Below are 15,851 nucleotides of genomic sequence, written 5' to 3'. Positions count from 1 at the left end.
GTGGCGCCTCAGCATCGATTCTATTGTTCCACAACCGCGGAGTCAGCAAATCACTACAATAAGCGCGTGGCTTCAGCATTCAGCGACTATTGTCAACACGTTCGTCATAACGGTCCTCATTTCCCTCGTTCATCGTCAATCTGACCAATATACTTTGTGTGCTTACGGTATTGCAGTTGTACAAGTAGATTGTACTACTTTATTGTGTCTAACCTAAGAGAATATTCATTACTTAACTGACATAAGTTGAAAAATATACTCAAAAGTGGATAAACTCAAACCTAACCTCAAATTCAACTGAATTATGGCATAGTTAATATTGATGTTTTACCTTCTTGCGTGTCATTTGTGAACATGTATCTTCATCTATCGTTTTGGTTTTAGTCCTGCCAACTGAACGATCCACGCCAGTAGGTGTAAGACATGTTAGTAGATGGGAACCACTTGCTAATGATAAGTTTGTCGTGAACTACCGAGTTGCACAGTGACCAAACAGCGAAAGCTGGTCATTTGTGAACTTTTATTTACATATATCGTTGTAGTCCAGCCAACTGAACGATCCACTTACAGTAGTCTGCGAGGTGTAGTCCTGTTAGCAGATGGGAACCACTTGCTAATGATGCGCTTGTCGTGAGCTACCGAGTTGCACAGTGACCAAACAACTACAGCTGATCATTATTGTGAACATTTATTTCACATTTAGCTTGACATCTTGTCACTTTGTACAATATTGTTCGTGATTGCTGTCCTCGTTAACCGATAATTCAAACGCAACCTTTCCGTGGAAGCTGAAACTCCTTACCTTCCCTAAGCTAACTCACTTAGTCTGGACAGACATTCAGACGTTGAGGTGGTCCATTCTTGCAGGCCACTGAACTACGATTAAAGAAGGACTGGAGCATTGAAAAAGTTCAAGGATAAGGGCTAGGGAATTATTTTCTAAACCAATAAGTTATATTAAGAAAGTTAAAATATCCAAACAAGTTGATAAGTTAAATAATTGCCGTTCAGTAGTGCTAGTATACTTATCTTCTTTTTGTGTGCCCGTTTTATGTGTGTTTATGTTGGTTGCATGTGTGTGCGACTATTTCAATAAGTTGATTTTTGTCTGGTTTTCGAATATATTACATTTTTTCGGACAAAGTTTCTTAAGGAAAGCAATAGTGTGTAAATGAATCTTTGATTGTGTTAGCATAGTGTTTAACATGTTACCACTATAGTGGTTTACGGAGCAGAAAACCAATAGTCATGATCGAAATGCACTATAGACGCACTATAGATGCACTATGACTATATTTTGAACAGAAATATACTCGTAACTTCAAATCGTCTTCATCTGATCCATTAGGATGACAAATCTACAAGATAGTCGGTTCAATATTTGGTTGGATGATTTTTTAAACGATCTGCAACAGCTGCAAATGCAGGGTTAGGGCAATAGAGAAAGTCTTCTTTGGATCCAAATATTTTTACAAAATGTAGTTTAGTGATCATTACTTCGCCGTAATACTTTCAGGTGGATTTATATCGCAGGATTTGACATTTATAACGCACTGAAAATGATACCGTTTTCATTTTCTAAATTCATACCCAAAATGAGTATAGATTGGCCTATCCATTTCAATTGACCACCTTTTCTTCATCTTATTTTGAGTCTCTATAAATATATATTCCATAGCAATCACATAGTTCATGATTGAATTCATTATGCTTCCTCTTCCCGGAAAATAAATTGCTATTGGTATAGGACTCGTTTGTTTCCGGATCTCACTTTTTACTTAATTAACTTCCAAGAGATGTGGGCTCCGTGACATACGGGTGAATCTAATTTGATAATGTTGTAGGTCTTCAGGATGAATGTGGAACAGTGAAATCGTGACCTAATAATTACACTTTTACACTTCAGTGATAAGGCTAAAAGATTAAAAATTTGAAATTTGGAATTATAGAAACTTCCCAACTTGTCTTTCTGTGTTGAAAAAAATGGACTATTGTGCCGTTAGGGAAGTAAACAGGAAACATAATTATGAATGAGAAGTATACCAATATAAGACTTGATATTTTCTGGTCTAATGTTGGGTTTTTATTGAGTATACAATTTAAATGCTTTAGACGTTGAGAAAAAATACATTGAAAAGGGAATTTTCATCCTACCGAAAGATGAAACGTAGTGTACGACCAGGTACGGTAATCCGGGATAAGTGGGGTATTTTACTGCATTGTACTGAGGTCAACGATACTAGGGCATTTCACGGCTTGTGATTGGCAACACTTCTCGGCATTCCAAACATTCAAAAACACTGAACACTTACACCCATCTCATCGACACTTCGGCAGAAACAGAAATTGCTTCTTCTTTTCTTCTACTAAATCAGATGAAGATAATGCACCTTAGGTTCTACCTTTGACTATTAATACAACAATTGATGAAGATAATGCACCTTAGGTTCTACCTTTGACTATTAATACAACAATGGTTCTTCTCAGACTTACACTTTTAACCTCCAAAAGCTAATGCATTGGATGCAGAAACAACATTGCCAAACGTCCAGACGTCCACTTCTACTGTTTAACTATTACAAATAATACAGTACTGATATTACACAACTATTTCCCCTAGTTGTGCAATGTAAATTGTTTTTTTATGTCGTATTAATATTTATCCAAAATATGGACTTTAAAAGTTAATTAGCTAGGTTAGGTTAAGTTAGGTTAGCTTAGGTTAGGATAGGTTAGGATGACACGTAAACAAGGGCAATTCTTCTGCTGGCAACTCACCTGGCCTGGGCTTGGCACAAGCATAGTGGTTTGTATTCATTGGCACAAGGCACAGCTAAGAAACATTTTTTCGGACCTTTTGAGGGCTTGGCGCAATTAATGCACGACCGCTAGAAATACACCTGGAGGCAGCACTGACGTATCTGCAAGAAAATCGAAACGCTGTAAAATGTTGTTATGCTAAAACTAACAATACAATTACAATACAATACAAATACAAGGGGAATCAGCTCATTGGCTCGTGGCTTTATGTATGTACAATCCCAAAATCCCCTATTCCCTATAGTCCGTGAGGTAGGCGAAGGACTCTGAGGGATTAACGTCCTTTCCACCAACGCACGCGCACTCGCCAATAGGGCCCTACCTCAGGGCTACCACCCTACTACCATACGGTGCGTGACCCATGTGTGTGTGTCTCTATGTGTGTGAGGGCTGTAATCCAGAGTCCTTCGCCTGCCTCACGGACTGTAGTTCAAATGTACAAAGTAAAATGTACCATACCTCTAGTACAAATTGGAGGCCAACGTCTCTCAATTATCTCATTCAGTGCTACCTCCAGAACTCTGGACTTTATTCAATTTTCGAAATCAAACTCAGCTGGCCTTATTCGGTGGGCATTGAATAAATAACTACTGCTCATAGAACCCGTTGATCTTGAGCACCAGCTTTCATCTTATCCAGTCAACACTCATCTTTCAGCCATATTTACTTGAAAAAGGGGAACCCTGGTGTTTTAGCGTAATCAAATCCATCCAATCTAAAAATCTAAAAGTTTTTGATCACGTGTATGAATTACTGACCAAGTCAATCAATATAGTTGACCACATCAAGTACCATTGTTGATCAAATATTGATTATGTCTATGTCTATTGTTTACAACGTCTATCGTTGACAAGTAAGCTAGAGTACTGACCAGCCTAGGACTTCCTAGTCGCCAAATGTGGGCTAATCCCAGCAAGTGGACCACGGAAGGGTCACGGGCCAAGGCGTTCCAATGACCACGATCGCCACAGCTCTCGCTGTCTCGATAACTCTCATGTCAATAATACTTTCGAATCAGATCTAGAAACAAAGATTATATGCTCTATGAGACTCAGCTGTTGTCCACCAGTCAATGGCAACCCCCGCAATCCGGGTGGAAGACATTTGCACGTAATGATTTTCAACACTACTTTGTTGGATATTTCTTGAATTGATTTAATTTCAATACAAAAAATGAGAAAGTCCCTTTTATTTGTGCTGCTTTAAGTCTTACTGCAAAATTACTTTGAGTATATTTTTTACCTCATTTCTACTCAATTGATAGCGCCACATGAAGGATAAGTTAAATGGGGGTGCTTGGGTGCTGCTAACCTACTACTAAAATGTGACTTCAGTGATGGGCTTTCAGGGACGCGTTCAATTTCCACAAACAATTAAGAAGTCCGAACCACTTTCCCTTAAAATCAATTGTGATCCTTCATTCAATATGCCTGTGGTCTAGACGTTGCCAAAAAAGCTTGAAATAGTTGGTCCTATGGCTTAGTTATCAACGTATAAATTCATCAGGTATCTTGTGAAAGAGGTGAAAATATCTTTGCACACACCCTTAAAGTTTAGATGACAAAACATTGAAGTTACAAGATCCGATCGTGAAGATTATCTACTAAACTTCTTGATTCACTCGATCGCGTCCCTTCCACTCATCTAGCAATCTCACAAAGCTATTTCAATTTTACTTATCGGTATTCGACCTAATGCAACTCTCTACGAGACATTTTGATAAGGTATTACGAGGGCCGATGAGTCGGTGGCATAATCGATGTGCAACGTATTAAAGGTAATGATGACATCAACTAGAGCAGAATGGCCGTCACGAAGTGGCGATCACGAGGTAAGATAAGTCCGTCGTGACATCAGCTGATCAACCGGTCATCCACCTTGGACAGCGTGGAGCTTACTTGGTGGACTTTGGGTGAGCAAAGACTGTTGAGATGTCTTTGGTACTAGACACTCATCCAATCCACGGACCAGATGTAGCTAAACCACTGAGAAGCAAGATACAGAGGATACAAAATTTCTCCGTGGCCAAATTTCAATTAATAGGTTGAAAGAACTCTCACATGATTTTGGCTTGTACTTACTGTTCTTCTCCAACTGTTTGAACTGGGGCTGCTTGAGATATATCGTGCCTAGTTCGTAATTCTCAATATTTAACAGCAGATGCTTGATGGAACTTGTACATGAGTGTTAATCCTTACCCAATCCAAGCTCAGATTGGGTATATTTGATTTGACTGATCTGTAGTTGATTTCCCCCGATTAGTCTTTTTGACACCTGAAAACAGTTCAGAACGTATAAGCCCCCTGCCTTCCATCAAACTGGATAAAAATTAGTCTGATGGATACCCTAACTACCAAATCTGTCAGGGGACGGAATTAGCATTTTTCAGAAGTCTTAAATTTATTGAGGGTAAACGAGAAAGAATGTCAGAGATTCCGATTTATATAGGATTTTGCACGTCTATGATTAAAAACGGCTGTAGCATACCACAATGGCTTTTGCCCCTTTATCTCATTTTAGGATTACATCATTGGAACCTTAGTATCTAAAAATACCTCAAAAATGTTTTGACGTCACATATTGCCTTGATAGTGAATGACAAGAAATTAAATTACTAACAAAGTGGATTAATTCTCCACCCCTGGAGTCAATTTCCTTCCTAGGCAATTCCTTTAGAGGTTAATTATTGCACTAACTTTTTTGTACCTGAACTATCTGGTGGCTGAAATAAGATGCAATATACTTGTATATCACACCAAAAGGACTTAGGTACTATCTTTTTAAGGATCCCGTGGTATCATTGGAATACATCTAGAATATAGAGTAAGAAGTTTGGATGACGACTGTCTTGCACCTGTGGGAGCCAAGGGATCGCCATCAAGGTGCAATTGATTCTGTTCCGCCCTTAGAGCGAGCGGCCGTGCGAAAACAAGAGTCGTTCTATTGTCTCAACCTCATTGTCGGTCTTGTACCACAGAAACGCTCACTTGGAGGAAAAAGAAGCTAAATTGAAAACACTGGAGGTTTTGTCTTCCTTGTGCAATATTGTCGTACCTTCACCTCGGAGTTTCGGCTGGCCGTCAGTTTAAATTAGTTTTTTTTTTCAACACACATCATTCAGCGTCGATATATCTAATTTATTCACAATATCTTTAGTTAGATTGGTGGGGCAATTGCTGAGTAAGATTTTATGGAGACGGACCTCGCACAGGAGGTATAATTTTATAGATTTAATAAACTAACATCTGCAAATTGGTGGGTAATTGACTATGTTAAGTGTAGAATTTGAATCTAAGGATGATCTAAGATTCAAAATTTAAACAAAAACATTAGATTTATTAATTCTTTATGTGCTTTATGGCTTATAAAGTTTCATTTTATGATTTTATCGAAGAGTCAAAGGAAAAATATTTGGAATAGTTTAGTTATAAATTTCAACGATGGAATATTCTCTGCAACTCCATAATCCAATCAAATTAATCTTTTGTGGTGTGGCATATCCTAAAGTCCTCAAGCAAGACCTCAAATCACTATTAAATCAATCATTTAGGTAGACATTTTTGCTCCTTGGAGACCCCGATGAGACGAGGAAAACAAAACAAAAATACAATTTTAGATCCTTTAACTCCTTACGGTATAAATCGAAGAATATTTACTATCTTTCTCAGTAGCTAACCGGCTACTTTCTTTTCATGTGAGCATTTTAGAACTACCAACATAATAAACATAATTTATTTTAGGTACTCTACAACTCCATTTGCTCAAAAGTAATTCAGTAACCAAATTATGGTCTTGGTGGATGCAATTACCATATGAAAATCTGTTTGCTCGATTCTGACAGAAATTTGCGGGTACGATCCCGATCCTAAGAAGAGTCTGAAGCTTTTTAATGGCTCGAAGGTTGACCCAGCTGTCATAGGAATGAACTTTAGTGAATAAGTTAACACGGTTATAAAACAGTTGATCTTAGTCAGTAACAGGCTGTCATATCACCTATTCAACATTCCTTGTTCACTCACTTTTACTAATACGCACCCTTTTATCAGCGCTTTATACTGTAGTTCTAACCTGTCCAACCGTTACACTGCGTGCAAGTTGGGTCGCACAGGCCAATCATTGATTCTGATTTATTTTATACCTCGGGTTCGGGGGATGATCAATTAATGTCGGTTGTGGGAATGGACCGGTGGCACGACGGCGTAGCACGACCACGACATCCGCGTGACGCCTCTGGTACCATCCGGACTCCGCAGATATCTTTTAATTAGTAGGTGACTGTGTCACATAAAATAATGGCACTGTTTGGAACCCACGAGTCTTGAATTGTAATGTTATCAATAGTTTTTACACCAGACTGTCTGTCACCATAGGTTATATTTAGCTACACGGATATTAGATCGGAAACGGTGTGGATCATAAACGTAAACAAATGACGTCACTTGCCCGAAAGTAGACTTGTCTGTATTATTATTTTATAGTTCGGCCGCTTAGAAAGCGACCTCCTCCAGCATTGGTTTAGCATTAGCGCGCAGGTCGTTTTCTAAGCGGCTGAACTATAATTGAACCTTAAAATAGTCAATGATTGAACTGTCAAAAACGACCAAAACAGATGTTACGGTTATCAGTATAAGATTTGAGCCAGTGACGTCATTTGTTTATGTTTATACCAAGTGACAAAGGTAAGCCAGTGGAAATGCGGTGATAGAATCGTATCAGCTACCGTTAAAGTTAAAGTTCTGATTTTTTATTTCGTCTTCTGATATAGAATGTGTAGAATTTTTGTGTTTTTCTACATTTTTCAATGCCATTTGCACGTTCTAACTTAAACGAAACGCTATTCCGAACTCTGTCTACTTGTCTCTTCTTAAATCTTGTTTTGTTACTTCTACCAAGTGTTGGAGGGTATTTGGGTCCAAAACCTAATCAAACTTGGGAACGACCCAGAAGCACCATAATCTAAACGTTTAGATCGAAAAACGTCGAATTAAATAATCTTACACCGATGAGCAATTTGAAGGGGGTAAGAGCAGTAAATTAAAATATTATCAATTATCAATTATAGAGATGGGAACCACCTAGGTACGTATTTTAACCCAAATGTGAGTGAAGTAAAATGAGTAAAAATACCAAAATAAACACATATTACACAACATTTTTATACCTGTTAACAAAATGTGATTCAAAACTGTTATTCTAATGAACTACTTTTCGCGTTTGTACATGGCTAACCAAACGTGGAACTACAACAGGGCTAACAAGGGAGCCAGGAAGCTAGGAGAGGCTCTAACAGTATTCTGACACATCATTATGATGCCGCGTGTAACACGATCTCAATAGCTTGCCTGTCATGAGGGCTCCATATCGTCATATTTCTCACCAATATCTATCAGTGGCAAATTCTTTGTTGGCCTCTTTTCAATTCCACCTGGAATCTTTCCGGGAATATTTGGCGGGGATGAAAGAGATGTTGATGTTGGGATCCTGATTGGTGTTTCAGATGGGAATTTGATGTTTAAAGTGTATGGTGATTAAAGTTTAACAAGTACTTATGAAGGAAGGATTAGCAAGAATAGGTATTTGGTAGGTTTACATTCGTGGTAAGGATTAACTCTAGAGGTTACAACTCTATCAAAATATTTTATATATTACAGTTCCGGGGCTACAACAATGAATTCTATTTATCAATTTTTCGTTGCTACCAAAGTTTTATTCGTCTATTAAAATTACTAAGCTTATTATTTACAGGGTTAATATTTAATGTGTTTTGTATTCATTTTACATTATTGTCTGGGTAGCCGAGTGGTTACAGTGCTTGTCTTCAAAATCTGAAGGTCGCTGGTTCGATTCCAAGCTAGACCTTATCAGACCCAGATGTCATTTGTCAATTAGTGATGCTATCTTACGTTAGATAGTTTGAACGTTCCGTTAAAAACGTTATGAAATGCCACTGGCGAATATAAACAAAAAACAATCCTACCATAATCTTTACCCTATACAACCATCGGTATTTCGATAGGTGAAGAGATCTTGTCCTCGGTTCTGGTCTTGGAAACCTAATCTTTGTCTGTGAAGGTTTCAGTTTATTCCTAGTTTGAATAGCCTTTGAGGTTCTTTCTTATGGCCTTCAAAATTTAAAAGTCTGAAGCAGAGCTTTCGAAGTAAAATTTTCGTAAAAGTTTATTATCAATGGTAGCTGTTTTTGCTCCAGTTATGAATGAATTACTAATTCTACGCATGCCCCGTTGCATGGTAAGCCAAAGAGTGTGCATCGTAAGTTCAAAAACTCAACCCTCCTTTGTTTCACAAACTTGACCGGATGTACCAACTAAAAACCACGGACAGCTGTCACAAGGAGGCGCATGCCTGAACGTGCAGCCTCCGTCACGTTGGCGGGAAAAGTGACGTCCGATGTGTGACCGCCACAGCCACAGCAATCGCTGGTTATTGTGTTATACAGATCGTTGACTTCCACCATTGTTGGTTCATTCCTCTTGTACGGCCGCGTCTGACGATTCTTTCCCCCGTTCCCTCCACACATGAGGAGATCGGAGACCGAATCAACAAAAGGCTTGCGGTGATTATTTAGACGACGTGATATGTACCACCGTGGAGTTGATATTGATTTCGGTTATAGTCCCAATAGAATTGTGTTCTGTGATGCCTCGCACATTTCTCAAGAAGATGAAAATAAATATTTTAGAATACAGACTATACACGAATAGGCTACGATATATTCGAGTTATACAAGTCTCAAGGAATTGAACGAGTGAAATGCCATTGTAGATTGTGTGAAATAGTCCGAAGAGAGTTAATTTAATGTTGCCGGATTTGTATGAAATGTACATATTACTATTACAGTATTATATTGTCTGTGGTATTACCAACAATAAATGGCAGCTACAATTTAAAATTGACAATTTTCGCGTAGTCCACTCGATCGTGGTAGTCGTAGTGATTTTGTAAACTTTAGTTTAGATAATTACAATTACCATAATAACAGAGACTTCAGAAATACATTGCCTTTCTAGATCATTAAATACCAATACTAAGACATGCTTTAATATAATTTTCAGTGTATATTTGTGATCAAGTGAGAAGTTATCATGAAAATACATGATTTGCTTGAAACGATTGCCTGCTGTGTTTAATAATAAAGCAGTTACGATATTTGGACCAAAAGGGGTACACCTCGGACAAGCAACGATATATGTAATGGAGATCTCCCTCCACCAGAACGAATGGGGTTTTGAGATACAAGTCAAATCCTGTCACCAACTAAAAGATTTCTCGTCGTAATGGATCAGCTGAAGAACATACCCTACAGTAACAGAAAAAAAACATTTGCTTGACATCAGTTCACTCTTTCTACTCTACAGGAATCCTACCACATGAACACAAGAAACAAGTGACCAATCTTACCAATCTTATCCAATCCAATCCAATCTTATCTTGGGTATTGGGCACGAGAATAAATTTCTAACTGTAATATTGATATAAACATATTAAAAACTGCGTACATGTAATGAAAACCTGGTTCCCATATACGGAGCAATCTTTTGCTTGTCATCTTCAGAATAGAGGGAGAGTGTGAGTGTGGAGGGATGTTTCTGTCTATCTCGTAATAACCTCCCTATCCCAGTTGATTCAAACTTAACTGACCAAAACCAATCAACCCCCCCCCCCACCCAAATTTCATATCAAAATCCCAGTCTTCAAGAAAACTTGGGTTTTGTCAGATTCTCCAATATTTACCCTCACACTCTTCCCGCGATTCTCCTTCAGCTTCCCGCCAAAACCTTTGACTTCCCCCACTCTGGACGCTGACTGTACAGTATTGTCCTGTATTGTGTTGACACCGTGTCTTGCAGTCGGACAGCAGCTTCCGGCAATGTTTCGTCCCTGATGACTCCTGCTTTGCCCAGGGCATCGACCAGTTAACGAGCTGTTGACAGACGTCCTCCCCCACGATCTTGGATTTCATCTCGGTTTTCAATTTGCATCTGAGATTCCCCCTCTTATAGCTTGGAGCTGAGTTGCAAATTTAGAAGTCAATCATTACTCCTTGAGATATGATTAGGATAGCTTTTAGAATATATTATGGGCGTCCCAATCCTCAACCAAAGTCAATGGTTTAATCCGGTTTAATCTATGCTAACATAGAGATCGATTATGCTAACATGTTTCCTAGTTTGCCTTGATTATCGGGCTTTTGAAAATAATTCTTGCTAAAAAAACAGCTGATGTTTAGTAAGTAATAGCTGGGTTATTTACTCTGCGCATACACTACATTCCTATTCAGCAATACCATAGATAAAACATACTCCTTAGACAATACGCATAAGTGTGAACTGTCTTAATTATAAGTGGTTAGTAAATACGTAAGACTTGAGAGTAAACAACAAAGTCTGAAGAGTGAAGGCCGATCACAAAAACGAAACTACTCGCCCGTGACTCCGGTCACCAACCTCGGACTCACTTTTTCCTTTACTTAATTAGAAAATATTTACTGAAACGAACAACAAAAACCGTATTGTCTTTGGTAAGCTTGGGTAGTTGAGGCCATCCACCTAAACCCCGCCATTACCATACTAGGGGTCTCAGTGTCAACTCCTCGGACCTGTGATGTGCGATATCGGCTGTATAGAGTATCGTTGGAAAATAATCGGAACGATAGATGAATATTTTCAAATAAACTACAATGCTTTCATGTTTGCCAATTGTCAATTGAATATTACCGGAAATAATAATGCTGGCCATGGCCAAAGGCCAGCCAGACTGGTAAATAATGCCAACCCTACTAGCCCCACAATGTTTTACATGTTTTAATAATTTCCTAGTCCAATAATATTATATATTTTACTATGATGCTGTTATTTTATAAAATGCTATTGACTCTTTAAGAATTATTTCCTTTTGGTTAGGCGAGTTCACCAGTGGATTACCACCTATAAATTACTGTTTCGTATAAAACATCATAGGTACCAGCAAGCTTTTTGGTTTGCCTAGTCTATCAATAACTGTCTTAAAAGTTACTTAAGGGCCTGTTTAGAATATACTCTACCCTGTCAATGGTAAAAAAGTGTCAATCAAGTCGTCCTTTTATAACACAAGCAAAATTAAGTGTTCCAACTAATTCATCTTCATCCTATCTACCTCTCCACCTTCAAGCTATAGCGTCTCTTACAAACACGGTTACTTAATTTGTCATGGTATTTGGTAGTTTCTTAACCAGTAACAGGGTAGATTCCAGTCAGACTCCAAAGATACTTTTAAGACCGTTTGAGGTAGAGTCGGCAGAACAAAAATCGTAATAATGGTTTTTTATACTTTACTAGGTGAAACCCGTCGAAATCGACGGTTAAGGGCCTCCTCGTTTATATGGTCGTGTGGCTTCATTGGCAAAAAATAATGCAAATGAAATAGGAATGTGGCATTCCAAAGAGAAAAAAATATACTGTAAATTGGCTAATACGTAATTATTGACGTTTACATGCATTGTTAATCAACGTATCTTATAAAGGATAATGTGATCTAGTTTAAAAGGAATATGACCTTTCTGTCATGACAGTAGCTGCTTAAATAGTATTTACTCTTACAGCCAAAATATAGTGTTACTTTCAATAATGTTACCAACCCAGTGGGCCACGGTCCGTAATATAGGCCACTGCAAATAATTTGTCAAGATCGGTACCATTTTAGGCAAGGTTTTTGTGTTTGGATGTTATTAGACACGATAAGAGCACAATGAACTTCTTCTGCAGATGAATGACTGTTGGAGAAATATAAGCCGATTCATAAATGTCACAATGCGAGTTTGAGCATTTTGTAACTATATGAGGAAGTTACATAGTATTTTTTAGCTGCTGCTCAGTGCACTTTAAGAATATATTTTTTGGAGATAAATTAAATTGTTTTTGTTGCTGAATAGCGCTAGTATGTGCACAACCCTTTTTCGTTAGCCTAATACCAGGCTCGCTAAGAGTTCATGAAAATAACATTGCAAATACTGCCTTTGGACAGTTCAGTAACTCTCAATACATGTGTTGTTTAAAATACAATTTAAAAATTAACAGCTGTTTCATTAAAAAGTATTATCCACATTACCAAAATGTAAACAAATCTGTGGAGGTATCTTCTGGGGCAGAGCCCTAAGGGAATTTACTTTGTTTTTCTTTTGATAACTCATCTACAGACCAAGACCTTTCTTTGGACACCTCTACCAAGTTTATACGCCCAGTCGTTCTCTTAAATTAGTCGAGACAAAGTTTCCAATTAAATATTTAGGTTCCACCATGTTAATCTTATGGGAGAAAACCCAACTTTGATGGAAGATCCAGCCCGAACTAATAAAGATTTCAAAAAAATAAAAACACTTTGCAAAACTACAGATCAGGGCCATTCTTTTGAAACTTTAATCATCAAAATCGGTCCAAAAATGAGGGAGGAGTTCTGTTTACAAAAATCGGCTTAGCGTATTATCTATCTATCTATATATTAATAGGCAAGCATGTTTCTTTAAAACCTTTTTTCTCAGCTCGTGTGCATCGTAGGGAAAATCTACGCATACCGTTGGAAAGCTATTTTCCTGTAGGTGTGCAGAATCCCTTTATAAATTTAAATAGGCTCAAAGATAAGCACAAAAAATAAGTTTAAAAGTTGTAAAAAATTAACATGGATCTTATGCGTTGCTATGCTGGTTACGAAATAACAACGAAATATAAACAGAAAATCAAAACAAATGGAGGAAACTCCAATCACATGTTTTATTTACAGTGTGGGGTGAAAATAGTTAAGTGAGTACATTACATATTTTTGGTCGAGTTTCGACCACTGGACGACCTCTCGTATATATAGATAGATGGTCATTTTACTGGTGAACTCCATGGTGGAAGGTGAACTCACCCTAGCTAATATTTTGTATACTTCATGGAGAGAAAAGGTGCATTTATATAAGCAGTAGTTGTTGTTGGTCGTTGGGAGTTGGGAGAAAAGCACGAAGGAAGAGGAAGGTCCAGCGTGGGCTCAAAAACTGACGAGAAATGTCCACAAAAAGTGTCACATTTTATCCTGTTATCCTCCAGATTTTCCCTCATCCAAGGCAACACTCCTCAACGAAAAAACAAACCAAGGTAACCTGACAAACCAATGCCCATCATATTATAGTAAAACTACGAGAAGAACTCATACAAAAACAAGCTTCAATTTGTGTTTTTAATGTTGACAATGCTGACTGAGTGAGCTAATGTCGAGTAAATTGTTTTCTTTTATTGTGCGGTAGCTTTTAGGTTTTGCACAGATACTCTTTTTATTATTAAAACGTTTTTATTAGGTCGCTTTCTTGTCCGCTACAAATTTTGCAACCGATTTTATACTAACTTCCCGATGAGCTAGGGACTTGAAGCTTGAAACATATCTCACAAATGGAAGACAATGCAATATTATACAATTTAATTTTCATATTTCCCTTGGGCTACGCCCCATGGGCTTGTTTTTATTAAATCGATTTCTTGCAAATTTTGATACTTCCCGATGAGCTAGAGACTTGAAATTTGAAACATAGCTCACAAATGGATGACATTGCAATATTATATCATTTAATTTTCATATTTCCTTTCGGGCTACGCCCCATGGGCTTGTTTTTATTAGCTCGGTTTCCTACAAATTTTGATATCAATTTTAAACGATGTTCCCGATAAGCTAGAGACTTGAAATTTGAAACATAGCTCACAAATGCATGACAATGCAATATTATATCATTTAACTTTCATATTTCCCTTGGGCTACGCCCCATGGGCTTCCAAATTTTTCATGTTTACATTTTGAAAGGATGTAAATATATCAACTAATTTAAGTCAGCTGTAAATACTTAAATTTGACAGTTCGAAGAGCAGAGGTTAAGAGGTACAGGTTATGCTCCCAAGAGATTCTTTATACAATACAAACAAACATTTCAAAATAAAGATAAACAATCTGGCAGGTATCAAGGTGTTTGTAAATAATGTCAATTTTTGTTTATTTAGTATTCTATTAAGTAAACAATAAATATTTCGAGTGAATGCATTGCAGAGAAATTCCATAACAAACTATGGTTAAATTATTATATATTGTGAGTTTTCGGATTAACGAACTGTAAACATGTAATAATATCAATTATTTGTGAATATTGCATGATAACTCATATTATGGTCAAGGAGACAGTCACCCAACGCAAGCGACGCCTAGAGAAGGAAAAGAAAAAAAACTAGTTAAGCTTCAACAGGAATCGGAGGTTTGTAAATCGGCAAGACTATGTCAGCGTCAGGCCTATGCTCAATCCACGGCTTATTGGAAGGAGACAGCCTCCCAACGCAAGCTACGGCTAGAGAAGGAGAAGAAGAAAAGACAAGTTAAGCTTCAACATGAATCGAAGACTTGTAAATCGGCAAGATTAGCCAAATGGGGTAAGCGAGCTACGCAAGTTTGTAAATCGGCAAGACTACTACGTCAGCGTCAGGCCTATGCTCAACGGGAAGGTGATTTCCATCTAACCAAAACACTTTTTGTGACAAGTGTTGTGATATCTGGAAGAAAAAATGCTACCCTAATCAGGTTATGAAACAATGTTCTATTTCACCGGAGCGATACATTTCCCACATGCCTCTGTCTTAATCTGATATAGATGCTTGAAATAGATTTAACATGCACACACAATAAAACTAAAAAGTATAAAATTATTTATAAATAAAAAACTTTTTTAAACAAAACGTTTTTAAATGCCCTAAGTTAAAAAGAGTACATGAAATATGGCAAACAGCTTACTTTTATAGGATTAAAATCGCTTTGAAGTCGGCCTTACAATAAGAAGCACATATGGGAAACAACAAAAAGTCTTCCACGCCTAAAGTATTATTATCTTAACTATGAGTACTGAGTAGGATGTAATCTTTGGTAGGATAAATCTTTATACTAGTGCGTTCAATCCATTCCCATAGCGTGTTAAATAAAAAATAATAGCCTACATTAGAGTGATTCACTTATCATGTTAAAAAAAT

The sequence above is a fragment of the Macrosteles quadrilineatus genome, unplaced genomic scaffold, assembly GCF_028750875.1.
Source record: "Macrosteles quadrilineatus isolate MER2022 unplaced genomic scaffold, UCM_ALF_1.0 Scaffold_4__1_contigs__length_99947679, whole genome shotgun sequence".
Classification (NCBI taxonomy): domain Eukaryota; kingdom Metazoa; phylum Arthropoda; class Insecta; order Hemiptera; family Cicadellidae; genus Macrosteles; species Macrosteles quadrilineatus.
This window is presented reverse-complemented; position numbering follows the sequence as displayed.